The sequence below is a fragment of the Nelumbo lutea genome, chromosome 1 (assembly GCF_056320005.1).
Source record: "Nelumbo lutea isolate HS-2025 chromosome 1, American lotus-T2T, whole genome shotgun sequence".
Taxonomy (NCBI): Eukaryota; Viridiplantae; Streptophyta; class Magnoliopsida; order Proteales; family Nelumbonaceae; genus Nelumbo; species Nelumbo lutea.
In genome coordinates, this window is record NC_142684.1 from 93,641,402 (window position 1) to 93,657,364 (window position 15,963).

At 39.1% G+C, this 15,963-nt stretch overlaps 1 long non-coding RNA gene across 1 annotated transcript; it reads left to right on the plus strand.

The window, feature by feature from the left end:
* Positions 1 to 700: 700 nt before the first annotated feature.
* LOC148876186 (uncharacterized) lies at positions 701 to 10,760 on the plus strand. Its single transcript, XR_016105479.1, has 3 exons — positions 701 to 951; positions 9,358 to 9,439; positions 10,485 to 10,760. It is a non-coding gene; the product is annotated as an uncharacterized LOC148876186 (long non-coding RNA).
* The last annotated feature ends 5,203 nt before the right edge of the window (positions 10,761 to 15,963 follow it).

Here is a 15,963-nt window from a genome sequence, read left to right on the forward strand (position 1 = left end):
GACTGAATCAAGCCCTTTCTAGACTTGTTCGATCAGAGCTCATTTAGGCCAATCTGACCCACCAATCAGTCCAAAACCCCCAAAAACATCACTCTGCCAATTTTCACCAAAAATACCCTCAATCAAACCAAGATTTCGTTTCAAGGCTTTGGATTGACCGAATCCCAAGTCCTTCCGATCTGAGCCTATTTGACCTGATATGACCTTACCAAATCACCTCAGACTACCCAAAAACCCTACCTGAGAAGTTTCATCCAAAACAGACCCTGTTTTCCCCTTGATCACACCTAGATTCCGTTCCTAGTCTCCAAATTAGCTAAACCAAACCTTTTCCAGATCAGGAAGATCTGGGCCCATTTGGCCCAATCCAACCCCACCAAACAACTCAGAATCTCCAAAAACCTCACCCTGTCAATTTTCAGTAAAAAATACCCCCAATTTATCCATCCATCTAGAAAGATTCCATTTCCACCAATATCGTTAGCCCGTTGACACAAAACCTCTCTTTGTGGTCGGACCAATCTCAATCCTCCATTTTCTTTAACCCGGAACCACCCATCATCGAACCAAACCCCCGGTTTGACCCACTGAGCCATTTTTAACCCACATGTGCAAAGTTGTAGGCCTCATCCAGAAATTCTTTAATTTATGAAACTGCCCCCGATTTTTCTTTAAAAGGGGACCGGGAGCTTCATTTTGAGAAAGCAGGAAGGAGAGTCGATAGGAGAGCTCTGGGCGGGAGAGAACGCCGTTCGTCTCCTGCTCCACAGTGGCGGTGAATGAAGAGTAACTCGCCGCAGTCAATGGTTGTGGTCGCCAATCGTATTCCGGCGAATCATTATCATTTCTGTGAACCACGTCTTAGAGATTGTCATCAGTATCAATCGTTGCTTGTAGCACCAGCCAAGTTCAGGCCAAAACATCAATCCCGTTGAAGCTCAACTTCATCTGGTAATTTCTTTTCGTTTCTTCATTTTGCTTTTAGACTGATATTCTCCCATTCTCAAATGCAACACTCGATCGTCGACCATGAGAGACAGCAGTGAGACTGTGTTGAGCTGTCTCTGTAACGTCCCATGTCGATGAGGAATGTAAGATGGGAGTGTTGTTCTGCTCTGCTGTTTACATATCATCTGTGCTTTGTTTTTCTGGTATGGCGTGATATTTTCTTTTAATCCTGCTCTGCTTCTTTTATTTTATTTTTCTTTTCTTTTCTTTTCCGTCGATGGCGTTCAGTTGTTTGGTTTCCTTTCTTTTTTTTTTCTTTTTTTTTCTGATACTTTTGATGCGAATTAGCATAGGATCCGAATTCATGATCTAAGTTGGTGATGAGATCACCACCGAACTCTCCTGTTTTCCGATTCTCGCGCTTGAATATTGGTTAAGAATGGAGCGTTATTACTTCCCTGTCTTCTGTTTATATGATTGCTCTGTTCTATACTGAGAAGGCCTTAGTCGTTACCTTTAGTTTATCATCCTTATCGATGCTGTATATCTCTCTCGTAGTTGTTAGTATGGTTTTCACTCTTTTGCTCTATTCTGTTTTCATGTTAGAAACCAAGTTCAAAAAGGCATTTGCTTTTTCAGATGTCTTGGCTAATGTTTTTTTTCGTTAATTGAATCTGCTACTCTGAAGACCATGTTCCTGTTACATGATAATGTTTGACAAGCCTTAGATTTAATGCAGTACTATTGTCTTGATGTTGGCATTATTGTAGCTCATTTTCCTTCTTAAGTTGAAGATCAATTTAATGTGCGATTTAGAATCAGAATCAATCAATCCATTGGTTTTGTGTCGAAAATTGGTTTTTTAGTTGCTCGTTCCCTTTGAGGCCTGATCACAGGAGATCACCCATATGGACTGGTGATCAGGAAGCAAATAAGCAGATGCGTAAGAAGGTATATCAGTAAATATAAGTGGTTACAATGAACAGGTATAAGAACAAAAATAACAGTAAAAATAAGAAGCAAATTGGAAAGTTGAAAACCTGTTGTGTTGGGCTCTGGCTGATAAATTTATCAGCTGGTCTGGTTGATAAATTAAAGGGTAAATTTCTTAAATTACCCTTATGGTTTAGCTAATAGACTAAGTATACCCCTACTGTTTGAAAATTGACTGATGCTATCCTTATTGTTTCTGACAACCGACTAGCTCTACCCTTACCGTTTTCATCCGTTAATATTCCATTAAATTCATACAGATGGCGTATATCTGTTTTTAAAACCCAATTTTACCTTTTCCATCTTCTTCCTTTGAACAGCAAACCGACCTGATTTGGTCCTTAACTTGCCATTGCGTTAACCCTCTCCACCTCCGGCTCCTCTCATACACACACCCTACAAATCAAGGCTCCCATTGTCACTCTCTTCTTCTAGTAAGTAATATCTCCATTTGGATACGCTTCTTGGGGCAAATAAAGTTTTGTTAATTAAAAAGATTTCTTCTGCTGTTTTCCCAACAAGTGTCGTCGTTGGACCTTTGCTGCATGATTTTTGACTTTAATGATTCAAATAAGTAGATAAAGAGCTGAAACATCAAATATTCATAAAGCTCCAAGCATTTGGAAGACTTAGACCTTAAAAATCTCAGATTCTTCATTGTCTTCAATTTGAAGGCAGGACCAGGACAAGGTCTAGCGAAGAAGGCAAGAAATCTCAAATTCTTACTTTACATGTTGTTGGAATCCCAATTTTCATGTTCCCGCCCTCAACTTGGAACCTATGTGAGAACCGCTGGAATCTTTGACTCTTTGCCGAAACCAATCCAAAACAGTAGGGCACTAACATTGGTGTTATCCCCACACTTCCACGCCGGCTTTCCCATTACTATCTCCGACACGGCACAACCAAGAGCCCATATGTCGGCCGGCGCCTTGTGTTCATTGCAAGACCTCCCTGTGCTTGTCAGAAGAGGAAGGCGAAGGTGAGGAACGGGAAAAGAAGATTTCTGATGAGTTTTGTAGTTACCCTCTGAACAAGAAAAAAAGATTTCCAATGAGGAATCATGATGTTTCTACCGACGAGACTTTTGCTGATGTTGTTGATGAAAAATCAGAAAAACCCAGATCTGATCTGGAAACCCAAATCTGACTATTCTCTCAGATTCTCAGATCTGCAATAGATCTCTCAAGGAACCCAGATCTAAGATTTGAGAGATACTCAGATTTAAGATCCAGTCATCATTTGCCGTTTTGGCAATTCTAGTGGTTTTGACAAGAAAATAAGAAAGAGGGAGAGATCTGAATGCAGGGTAAAATAGTCTTTTTTACATCTCTATTGATGCATGCTAATGACTGAGAAGGATTAGTCAATTTTCAGAAACAGTAAGTCTAGCATCGGTCAATTTTCAAACAGTAGGGATACACTTAGTCAATTAGCTAAACCATAGGGGTAGTTTAAGAAGTGAAAAAAAAAATTAAAATGAAGTTAAAAAATTAATTAAACAGGGAAGGAGCTAGATTCTGAAAGGTGAGTAGTAAAAAAATAAATTAAAATAATAAAATATGAAATATAAAAATTAATAGATTCAAAAGTAGTTAAAAAAATTTAAAAACTAAAAAATGATGAAGATAAAAATAGGGTTCCATAGGAGAATAACATAAGCATATGGTAAAGCTAATATATATATATATATATATATAAAAGAAATGAAATAAAAAGTTAGGAGAGTTTTTTTTGGTGTTAGTTTATTCATGATTTGTTCGACTTTATTGATTAATAATTGCTCTAGTTTAGTTAGTGATTTGCTTGCTCTAATTTATGCTCGTTTGATGATCCCATGTGGGCCCCACCTATAAGACTCGGGAGAGGGGTGCCTAATCCCTTCCCTCTCCCATCTAAGTCTTATTCGGACTGGTTAGTTAATGCCTTGGGCTTTAGAGTCACTATTTGGTTAAAATTGATTTTGATGCCATTTTTAGAGGTTCCATCACCTCTAATTCCAAAATTGATGAGTGGAAACTCCATTTCAAGCCCAAGTGAGCTGTTTTCTAACGCTCACACCCCTCCCATTAGTCTATAACGTCCCTATCATATCATGAGGCAATCCCACCAACTATCTCAATAAAATGGATAGCCCAATTTTATGATGCATCTCCACCCACCAATTAAACATGAAGAAACGTGTAAATCAGTCCCTAGGTCATATTTAGGTCATATCATAGTGCCTCTTTGTGAACATCCCATTGAAATTAGGTGTCACTTCATGGCTAAGAGAGGAGCCGCCACTCATCAACAATTTGAACAAGGGAGTGATGGGCCTCCCTTGTTCGAGAAAAACATTAAAAAAACAAATGACTCCAAATCCCAAGACAAAGACTCTAGGCATCAAAGGGAGGGAGAGGGAAGGTGTTAGGCACCCCTCTCCCTTTCTTATTTTGTGAATGCCAATTTCAATAGAAACTGAGAAAAACCTAAGGTCTTCCCTTAGTCCAATGAAAGTCCTACCATGAAGGGATACCCTCTCATGAGGCTCAATCTTCTCCTCTCCCTCTTTCCAGGCATGGGATGCTCTTAGAGGAGCAAAGGGCTGGTTGTATGCACAACTATCCCTACTTTATCCAAAGCCTCCCATTTTCCTACTTGAGGAGGAGAGAGAGATTAAGTCTCAAGGAGCTTATCTCCCAAGTATGACTCTTCACAGTGGATAAGGATGACCAATCATCAAAAGCACTCAAGATTTACACTAAGTAAACATTAATATCACAAATAAAAAAACTAGTCTCTATATCAAATATTCAACCTAAAACCACACAAACCTAGACAAATACAAACCTAAGGTGAAACCTTCAAACAATCCAAAAAGAACTTAAGGGACAACAAAGAGAGGGAATCAAACTGGTTATGAAACTATCAAGACAAATTCGGCTAGGCATACTAGTCACCTCTAAACATAAATCAACAAGTACCATGGTGGACTAGCATGTTACAGAAATTCGGCCTAGACACTTTTGCATATACGAAGAAAAAGGAAAGAAAAAGAAAAGAAAAAAAAAAAACAAGGGAATGAGAATAAACAAACTGATTAGTTATGTTAAACGTTTCTCAAGAAAAAAATCTACTCTAAGTCGGCTAAATACTTTTCTAGGCAGAAAATACCTAATGAAAGAAAAAAAAAGAAATAAACCATAAAATAAGAGAAAATAGCAATTGTAAATTCAGTGAGAAGTTTACCTTGCTCGTGGCTTTTCTCTCAAGCTGATAGGACTGTTGGGAGTGATAAGTTTCTTTCCCCTTCTTCACTTACTCTTCTTCTCCCTTCTTCTTTATGGTTGATGGAGGGATTGCTGGCTCGGTGGTTTAGGTTAGCTAGAGTGAGAGAGGGAGAGATCTTGGTTCAGTGGTAGGGAAGAAGGGAGAGAGGTTTCGGTGGTTAGGGTTTTTTTTTTGAGAAAGAAGATGGGAGGAGGAATAAGACCGGATGGAGAGAGAATTCAAAGGTTGAGGAAGGAGGTAGAGAGGAGAGGAAGATGGGTTTCAAGTTGGTTGTGAGGGAGAAGAGATGAATGAGAGGAAGAGTTAGGTGGTGAGGGAGAAGGGACTGAGTGTGAGAGAATGGAACAGGTTCGTCTTTTGTGGGAAGAGAGGGAGAGAGGAGAAGAGGAAGGTGATTCAGTTCGGTTGCTAAAATGCTAAGTTTCTTGGTCATGGAGGAAGGAAGAAGAAGATGGGGTGTCCAAGGGTTCCGGTGGTTACAGCCTTGGGAGAGAGAAGACTGAATGGATTTGGTTCAGTTGATTTTTGTTTTTATTTTTTTGGTTATTTTGTTTCTTTTTTTCTTTTTATTTGTGTTGTTTTTTTCAAAACTGAACTAGGGTAGAGTTGGTTCTAGTTTGGTTCGAACTGGACTACTTTGGGTTCGGCTTGGGACTTCTAGTTAAGTTGGAACCAATTTGGGTAGGGTTTAGTTAGAGTTTGCTAAGGCTTCTTAGGGTTTTGGGTGTGTTCTCGAGAGAGATGGACAGCTAGGATGGTTCGATCATAATCTAAGGGATGGGGGCTTCCTAGATTAATCTTTTGCCTTTTGACCAAATTTATGGCAAGGAGACAACTTCCCTCAAAAAGCTCTCCCTTGTCTCTTTATTAATGGCCTAAAAGAGGGAGTCTTAAATTTCAATTCAAATTTTGAATTTGAGGGGGAATAGAGAGGTGGCAGATAGGGTTTTAAAATCTAGGGTTTTGGGATGCCAAAGTGATGATACGAATGATCCAAGGGTGGAGAAGCAAGGGGGATTTAGATTTACGGCTAGGATTGATTCTAGGTTTAGTGAGGGCTTTGGATGGTTTCCAGAAATGTGTAGGGACTTAAGTGAAAAAAAGAAGGGCTTTTCTGTAATGAAAGGACAAATCCAAAGGATGTGATGTGCAAGATTCAAGGGCTGAGATTAAAACTCAAGATATTAGGGTTTATCTTGAACAACGAGATTACACAAATAAGAATCTTCGTAGATGGAGGGGTAAAAGGGGAATTTTGTAACAAAATTTTCCAAGGGGGTTCTAAAGTGTCCAAAAAGGGTGAAGATAGGGTTTGATGGCCTCAAGGCATGTGTTAGAGTGAGAAATCATGATTTTGAGTGTATCGATCAACATGGGGCATTGAATCCGGGTTTTTCTTGATAAAAGGGTAGAATGGTCATTTTAAGGTTTAAAATGTGATAGATCATCGATCAGGAGGTTTTGATGAGGTTTAGAGGTGTCAGATGGTGCGTAACAGTGGATATCTTGAATTTGTTGCATATCGGGTGATGAGGATAGTCTATTTGAAATCATTTTAAGTAAAGGGTAAAATGGTCATTTTAGTGTCTGAAATGTGATGGACCATCGATAGGGAGGTTTTGATGGGATTTGGAGGTGTTGGATGATTTGTAGTGGTGGATATCTTGAATTTGGAGCGTATCGGGCGATGATGATAGATAATTTGGAATCTTTTCAAGCGAAGGCTAAAACAATCATTTTAAAATCTGAAATTTGACAGATGGTCGATCAGAAGGTCGATGAGGGTTTTAGTAAAGTTTGAAGGTCTCGGGTATTGTGTCGTAATGGAAATCTTGGATTCTAAGAGTGACGGCTAATAAGGATCGTCTATTTGAAATCTTTTTAAATGGAGGGCAGAACAGTCATTTTTTAGTATGAAATTTGGTGGGTGGTCGATCGGGGGTTTGATGGAGGTTTTAGGAAGATTTATGTGGCTCGAGGAAGTTGTCGTGGTGATCTAAGATTTTGAGAATAGTGAGCGATGAGAATAATCGATTTGGAATCTTTTTATATTGGGGGTAAAATGGGTATTCTTGGGCCTGAAATTTGGTGGGTGGTTAATCGGGAAATCAATGGAGGTTTTGGTAGGTTTTTAAGGTCCTAAATGATGTGTCTCGATAGAGATCTCGAATTTAGGGAATGGTAGTCGATAAGGATTATCGTGTTGGAATCTTTTTGGATGAAGGGCAAAAAAGACATTTTGATGTCTAAAGTTGGACGGATGGTTGATCAAGAGTCTGATGGAGGTTTTAGGAAGATTTAAGTGTCATAGGGGAGCTGTTGTGATGGAGATCTAAGATTTTGAGAGTGACGACCGATAAGAATAGTCGATTTGGAAACTTTGGATACGAAGGGCAAAGTGGGGACTTTTGGATCTGAAATTTGGGCGGTGGGTATCCTATGGTCCTTGGAGTCTAATGGAAGTGTGTGATGGCTTTAGCGGTGTGGGAATCGTGAGGATCTAAGTTATGAGTATTTTGGCCGATGAAAGGGCTTGAAATGAAATCTTAGATTGATGGATTGGTAAATAAGGAAATTTTAAGTTGGACTTTGGTGGAGTGGCATGGATTTGAATTATGAGGCTGTTGTGAGGGTTTGATCATGTTAGGGACGTGTGGATCGTAGGTTTTAGGCTCAAGAAATGTCGTAATATCAAGTTTATCGAAATAAAATCTTTGATGGATAATTGGTGAAATCAATGGATTTAAGGTTGAAATTTGGTGTGATTGGATGATAAACAACTTTACTTCATGTGGTGGAGTCTGATTGGGTAACATGTGTGGTGGTGTGGCACAATCGGGACCATCGAAAGGGAATCTTATGGATTTGACGATGGATTTGAGGCTATTTGAGTTGGAATTTAGTTTCCTATGGTTTTGGCATATTCAAAGATTTTGGTAAGGTCTGATCGGGCATTTAGAGTGTGGAAAGTGTATTAGAGAGGGGATTGAGCAAAATTAGGTGCTAACACTCCCATAGACTTTCATAAAGCCAGATTTAAATGGGTCCTTTTGGAGGAAGCTATTAAGGAGGCCCAATAGAAAAGAAGATCATGCAATGATCCATAGGCATCATGGTAGTGATGTACATTTAGCTATGATGTTCGTGGAGAGCCACATAAGTCAATAAATGGGCCAAACATTTATGACCCATTAACGAATCACATCTATTTAACACATCTCATACACAAACATAATTGATCCATATCAATTCAAAACTTGTAAAACAGATATCCATTTAGAGTAGCACATAATCGGTACATCAATGAACCAAATTATCCAGTAATTTTATCTTGCCATATGGGCTAATATAAAAGAGTTTTTCAAGTATGGGTCGAACTGGTCCATGCAATGGGCTATCAAACCCCTGGCCTAAAATCAATTTTGGGTCACTTAACCAATAATCCAAGGGGCTGTGATCAAACCCCAAAGAACCATAGGTTCAACCCAACAAGATTGGACCAAAACTAGGTCAGATTGGCCTAGGGTTTGGTGTCCAAAACATGCATCAATCCACATATGTAATGATATGAAATTCTCAGTTATGATTCACAATCAAATCAGAAAATAAATAGCATATAATTAGAAATAAATGGCTAGGATTGATAGTGTGATGGTCTGAATCCAATCCGAATAGAAATTGCATTCCTCTAAAATTACAATTTGTAGATCGATCTCCATCTACAATCTCTATCTTCAATTCTCTACAAGATCCGACAATTTCTCCGATGTAAAAATAGAAAGACCCTAATTTTTATTGCTTACATCAGAAAAACCTAATAGGGAATGACTCACCATTATCTGAACCTAAAGTACCCTTAGACTAAAAACCCTCTATCAATCCCCATGATTTTGGTAGTACAAAGTTTTCTCCTCCTCCATAAGAGATTTCACAATGGGGTTTAATTTGAAGCTGTAAGGGTTTGTAACCAATCTCTCATTTAGCTAGATAAAGGCCATGATGAGAATATTGTAAGATGTTTTCCCTTTTCAAAAGAAATTATTGGAATTACTTGCATGAAAAGAAGTTTCTAATTAAGTTCTAAGGTAGAGCATCTAAACATAGTCGATTACTATCTCTTGATTATTTGGATGGTTTTTGTAGGTCAAACTTTTCTATTCGTACAAAAAGCCTTTCATTTTCCCTATACTATTCCCAGCTCAACATCGATCTATCTTGTCAATAGGTAAGTTATCTCTTCTTAATTTTCCATTTCCCTTCTAGTCTTTTATACTTGGTTTGTGGTGTAAGCACCATTTCTTATTTCCTCTGTATATGAGATACACATTATTTGAGAGGAAGTTTGGGATTTTTTGATAAGTAATTTGGGTTTACCATTCATGGATATTGCGAATACTTATATTTGGTTTTTTTGTTGTTGGCTAATTTTTTTAAGCTAGTTCTATGAGGAAATCATCTTTACACATTTTTAGTTACAGTTAACAAAGCAATTATACCAAACACAAATTTGATCTCCCATGGTTGTGTGTCTATGTTTTTGGGACTAGAGATGGTAAGATTTTGGTTATAAAGTCAAATCAATAGAAGGGGATAGGTTTATTTGGATGCATTTATGGGATAAATAGGGCTGGGTTTGGTTTGAGCTATGCTAAATTGGGTTGAATATGGAATTTACTTGTGGATCCACTCAACTACTCCAAATCCACATCAAGTGAGGCAAGAAGGCATATAGCCTATAAGTACTGGTTTTAGTGAGTATTTATCCCATATGTTATTTTGATATCTTGCATCAAGGCCTTGCAACTAGCTTGCTTGGAGTGTGATTTAATTGGGCATACAAACTGATAAAATTCTCCACCACATATTATGGTTAGTTTAGACATTGATTTGTCTATGAAGCATTCACTTATTTTTGGAAATCAAAACATAGGGATCTTTTGAATGAGTACACAAGTAAAAAACAAAGAATAGTTGTAGTCCTTCAAGCATGCTGTTTTCTTGAGCAGCAGGGTTATTTTTCTTTGATGAAATTTAATGTTGCCTATCAAAACAATTCTTCATCAAGTCATAGGTCTACAGGGCCAAAATTGGCATAAAATCAAGTAAAATAATATTAGGTTCAGCAAGTTAAACAGTAAAAGAATTTAGTCAATTCAGGAATAAAATTAAGAAAATGAAAAGCATATATTTTGCGTAGGACTACTGTGTAGATTTTACTAGCTCGCTGATTTAGGACTACTGTATAGACTTAGGGCTTGTTTTGTTTACAGGAATGGAGGGTTGGAATCATAATTGGAATGGCCCATTATAGTTCCAATCATTTGGTTGGGCAAAATTGGAATTCTATTCCTATTCTTGATTGAATAGCATTCCCCCATTTGAGGGAATCTAATTCTTATATTTGTTGAACCAATACAAGATTGGTAGAAGGCTTTGTTGAAGATATTGAAGATACAATTTTATTTTTGTTTTGTGATTTATTATTATATGTAACAAGAATTTAGTACATTTTTTCATATCATTAATGTATTTAAATTTTATTTAAATTTTGATGTGATATTATAAGTTTTAATCAGGTTTTGGTGGCGGATATACGGTATCCATTGCAAATATATTTAATTATATCCATCACTAAAATGCATGTTTTTTTGGCGGCGGATATATACATCTATTTTTTTTTCATTTTTAGTGCCGGATATATCCACCCCTAAAATGTATGTTTTTTCTAGCGCTACAATATATATCCAGTGCTACACGTGTAAGTTTCTTTTTTTTTTTTCATCCTTTTAGCGCCGCCGCTACACATTTGCTTTGTCATTTCCACCGCTAAAATGTATAGCTTTTTTCCAGTGGCCAATACATCCGCCGCGCCGCTATATGACGAACCCGATGTATTTATAGTGGCGGAATAAGGTAGTACAAGGGAAAAAAAGAAAACTGCAGTGCTTTTTAAACAGAAAAAACGAAGTATAAAGATGCTAAAATTGATTTACCATAAAGTCAGACTTCTCATAACTGTTCTCCTCTTGCCTCTTTTCCACTTTCAGCAGGTACGCAATAGACGAAATTGCTCCAGGCAAATACATTTTACATAAAAAGAAATTATTCGTGCCACAAAAAGGCCATCTGCCTGACCTCCTAACTAAAAGACCCAATGGTTTAAGGAAACCATACAGAATTGTTTGACCAAATATATATGATTGATTAGAACTCATATATAACCTCAGACATGTAAATCTATACAACAAGATAAATGTATGCACAATAAACTCTGAAAAAGACATATTGGGATATTGAAATTACAGAATAGGAAAAGCAGTCACTGAAACCATGTTAAACTAACATTAATTCATCGCCAGTTATTGCATCAACTTGGGTTGAACATAATTAATGTTAGAAAATCTTATTGTGGAACTATTTTTTTTCTGTAAAATAGACGATTAAACCAGGAAACTCAAATGCTACAACCATTCTCTACAAATATCAACTAAATATCATGCACTAGAAAAATTAATACTGATCAACCAAAAACTCCAAACATTTATTACCAGTAGCCACAGCAAACTTTCCGTCAAGTCAACTCTCCATTGCCTTCAATTCCTCTATCGCCGCCTTAACCTGATCCTGCACCAGCTCAATCCGCTTCAAATACACCTCCAACTCCAAGACTTGTTGCTTCCTCCACTTCTCGTCCACCACCTCCCCCTTGGAGAAGCTCATCGCAACCCCCCAAAATTCAGGGGCAACGGATTCAATGACACCCCTCCAAGCCCTCCGGACCCTCCTCCATTTTAGTGTCCGTTAATTGCGCAATACAGCAGCTCCTTAAACAGCGGCGAGAGGCAACTCCTCACCATCTCTTCAACAATATTCGGCATGGTAGAGTTGGCCCTACAATTCAACACATTCTCCTCTGCACCTCTCTTCCTTCGTTTCCGAGGCCTCGAACCCTTCTTTTCCGAGTCATTCGCATCAACATCATTATCAACACCACTGTTATTAACCTCGTTAGGGTTTCTATTGCTGTTATTCTTGTGATTGGGAAGGTTTGCTTCTTCGTCATCCAATCCGGCTTCGTCATCCAAGTCTGATGCCTTAAGGTTGAGTCTGGTCACTGGCGATTGAGAAAGCACTTCTTGGTTTAGTCAATCACAAGAAGAAGATGGGAGAGAGGTTGGATGTCGTGGTATGCTGCAGTGGCGGCTTAGTTACAGCAATGGAAAGAGAGAGGGCGGAGATGGCCGACAATGGTGTCGAACAGAGAAGAGGGGGTGATAGAGATTAATAGGGGATAGAGAACAAATAACCAACCAGATCAATGGGCTTAAGGATACTCACGCCAATCAGAAGGTGCGTCACCATCTGCTCCCATTCGAGTTCCAGTACAAGTAAATCAATGCAGGTTTGCTCCCATTCGAGTTCTAGTACAGGTGGGTGTTCTCCGAATGCAAAACCCTATTACCCTAGTACCGAATGCAATAGCCTATTACCCAACCAAGTAATGCAATAGTTTTTCAGTTCAATAGGGCATGAGAGGAGAGAAAGAGAAGAAGAGAGGAAAGGAAGAAGAAAGGAGAAGAAACGGGAGAGAAAAAAAAAAAAAGAAAGTGAAAAGAAAAGAGGAGGAGAAAAGTCGCGCGCAATGTTGTTTGAGCACGGTACGGCCCGTGTCGGGCAGGCACGGCACGGCCCGTGGGTGGCTTGCCCTAAAGGCGGGCCGTGCTGTCCTCCCCATTGGAAATTTTGGGGGTCGCACGGTATGGTCCATGGCTCAGGCCCAAGTAGGTCCATGCCGTATCGTGTTGACACGCAAGCCTAGGCCGGGTCGGGCTGGGCTGCAGGTCGTGTCGTGGGCTTGGATGGTGTTGGGTTAGGCCACAGGGCGGGCCTTGGGCCTAGGCCGAATCGGGCTGCACTGTTTTTTTTTTTTTAATTTTGATTTCTTTTCTTTAAGTAAAATTGTAAAACTAAAATATTTAAATTTCATATGAACTTTGGGAATTAGGAACTATTTAAAAAAGTAAGAAATGAGAAATCTAAGTTATTTAATACATAAATGAAAAAAAACACTTAACCAAATTGAAATAAGAAATTAAGAATGATGGAATAACAAATTGGAAGAAAAATAGGAATTTTATTTCATTTAAATTTGAATGGTACAAATTAGTGAATTACAAATACAATGATTGGATCATTTATAAAAATGGAATAAATTAATAAAATATAAAAAATACAATATAGTTACAAATTGAAAATACAAAATTACATTGTTAAAAAATTAAAAAATATATCAAATAATTTGAAAAAATGAAAAATTCTACAAGTAGTCAAATTCATGAATCATCATTCATGACTTTCATCATCTGCTTCGGGTGAAATGCTCGGTGTTGTATCATGCCCTCCTTTGTCTTGTAATCTATCTTCTGCATCTAGCCAATCTTTGAAGCAGATACACATCTCTATGCTCTCATCGTTCATGCAGCTTCTTTTGTCATCCAACACCTTGGTACCTACACTAAAACAAGACTCCGATAGAACTATAGACACCAGAGGGATTAATAGATCACGTGCCATTGCAGCAAGAATTGGAGAATTTTTCAAGAGTTCACTCCACCAGGCTAAAATATCAAAATTATTTGATACTTCACCTAAATTAGAAAAAATTGATTGCAAATAAAAATTAAGTTCAGTAAATGAACTTGTTGTAGAATTAGCAAATTTTTACCTTCTACTTATTAAATAAAAAAGCTTTTCTCTTCTACTACTGGGCTCAAAGTCAAAAGGAGAAGAAGAAGAAGATGAACAAATTGTAGGAATATTTCCTACAACTTTAGATTCATACAAACTGTACATTTCAAATAATAAATTATTAATTTCTTCTTTTTTATTTCCTATATCAATATTCATATTTTCATAATATGTTTCAAGTAAAATATCTAAACCATCTTTCCTAATCATAGAGTCTAATATTGTAGCCAAACAATAAAGGGGAGAAATGTTCTCCCAATATTTTTTAAATTTATTTTCCATAATTTCAACAATACATTGAAATTGTGGATTATTTCTATATTTGGAAAAACAATCACTAATTACCATTAATTGATACGGTAAATTATAACTACTTGGATAATAAATTCCAAATAATTCATTTTTTGCATCATAAAAATGTTTTAAAAAATCTCTTATACAGACTGTCATTTCCCAGTCTTCCTAAAAAATAACTTTACCTAAAATGCCCCCATAAACTAGTTGCTATATAGATTTTGGGGGGGCATTTATGTCATGTTTCAACTCCTCATAAGCAAACTATAGAAATACCCCCTTATACACGTGTCGTGCCGTGTCGGGTTGGTCCAAAATTAGGCGGCATGACCTGATATACACCTCTTGATGAAGGGTGATTTGGCCCGACCTCGCAGCACAGGTACACATGGGCATGACCTTGCTCAAATAGTGACTTAGCATGGCAGCGCAACAAGCGTGACCACAACTCGGAGGAAAAGTCCCATCGAGCTCAAATCGACAACTGGGCGGGTAAGCCACTCGCCGGAAGCCGTCTTACCCGCGCCTCCTCCCCGGGGTTAAAGCACTTCGGGGGGTCCCGAGTTCGGGGCACCCTGACCTCTCTAAAGGCCCGAGCTCCCCCAATGGACCTCGGGCCACTCCCAGACAGGAACACACTGATCCATCTTTGGACATCCCGAGGCATGGACACCTCGGGTCAGCCAGCTCGGCATAACTTACTACGGGCAGCTCGTCACTCAAGAGACAGCCTGGCTCAGGGTAATTCGCGGAAGGGTAGCTCGGCATACCGCAGGAAGGCTTTCTGCTCGATCGTCGTACCCGACAAATCTGTAGACAGCAGACATCTCCCTCGTCAGAAAGCACCGCGCCTATCACCTTCAGAAAGGTGCCTCGCACCTGATAGGCATGTACCTTGCAACAACGGCCCTGCGTGTGCCACCTCAGCCTTGCTAGTAACAGTTGTGGCAGACTGACAGTGGCGGTTATACCTTCCCTATCAGAAGCAAAGGGCCTGAAGTAACGAAATTCAGTTATAAGGGGCTTATTCTCAAGGAACAAGGTACCTTCGAATCACCTGCGCAATCTTCACTCTTAGCCTTCGTTTTCCCTTTGCTTCTTGCACAAAATATTGACTTAATCATCGGAGTGTTCCCGCTGGGCAAACCCCCGGGAGTTCTTCTTCTTCCCTCTCGTTCCAGGTGTCTCTCAGGAGCCACGCGAGTGCCAGCTAGGAGTGATCGGATCGCGCTACATCATTTGGCGCCGTCTGTGGGAAACACTTCAAAAGGCCTTTCTCTCTAAACTCTCACAGTTCTCTTCTTCCTTGAAAAAATTCAGCGCTCATGGCTTCCTCTAGCAACGTCGGATGAAGCACAGAAATGGATAACTCCAGGGAACAACCCCAGCTTCCTACTGTCTGTATCGGACAGTTCACCATCCCCCTCTCGGCGGACGGAATCCCCAGCTTGAATGTGCCTCTTACAGTGGCACCTGTCGTCGACCCACTCCCTGCTACATTCGGAGCGACGTTCACCGAACCTTTGATCGTGCCCCCGGCGGTCGGCCCGAATCAATTGGAGGACTTGATGCAGTGCATGCGAGCCATGCAGGCCCAAATGCAACAGTTCAAGCAACTTCAACTCTATCAACAACATGTGCTGCACTAGGTCTCCCAGTATCAGTAACAGTAGCAGTTCCCCCAACTGCCTCAACCTCAGCTTCAGT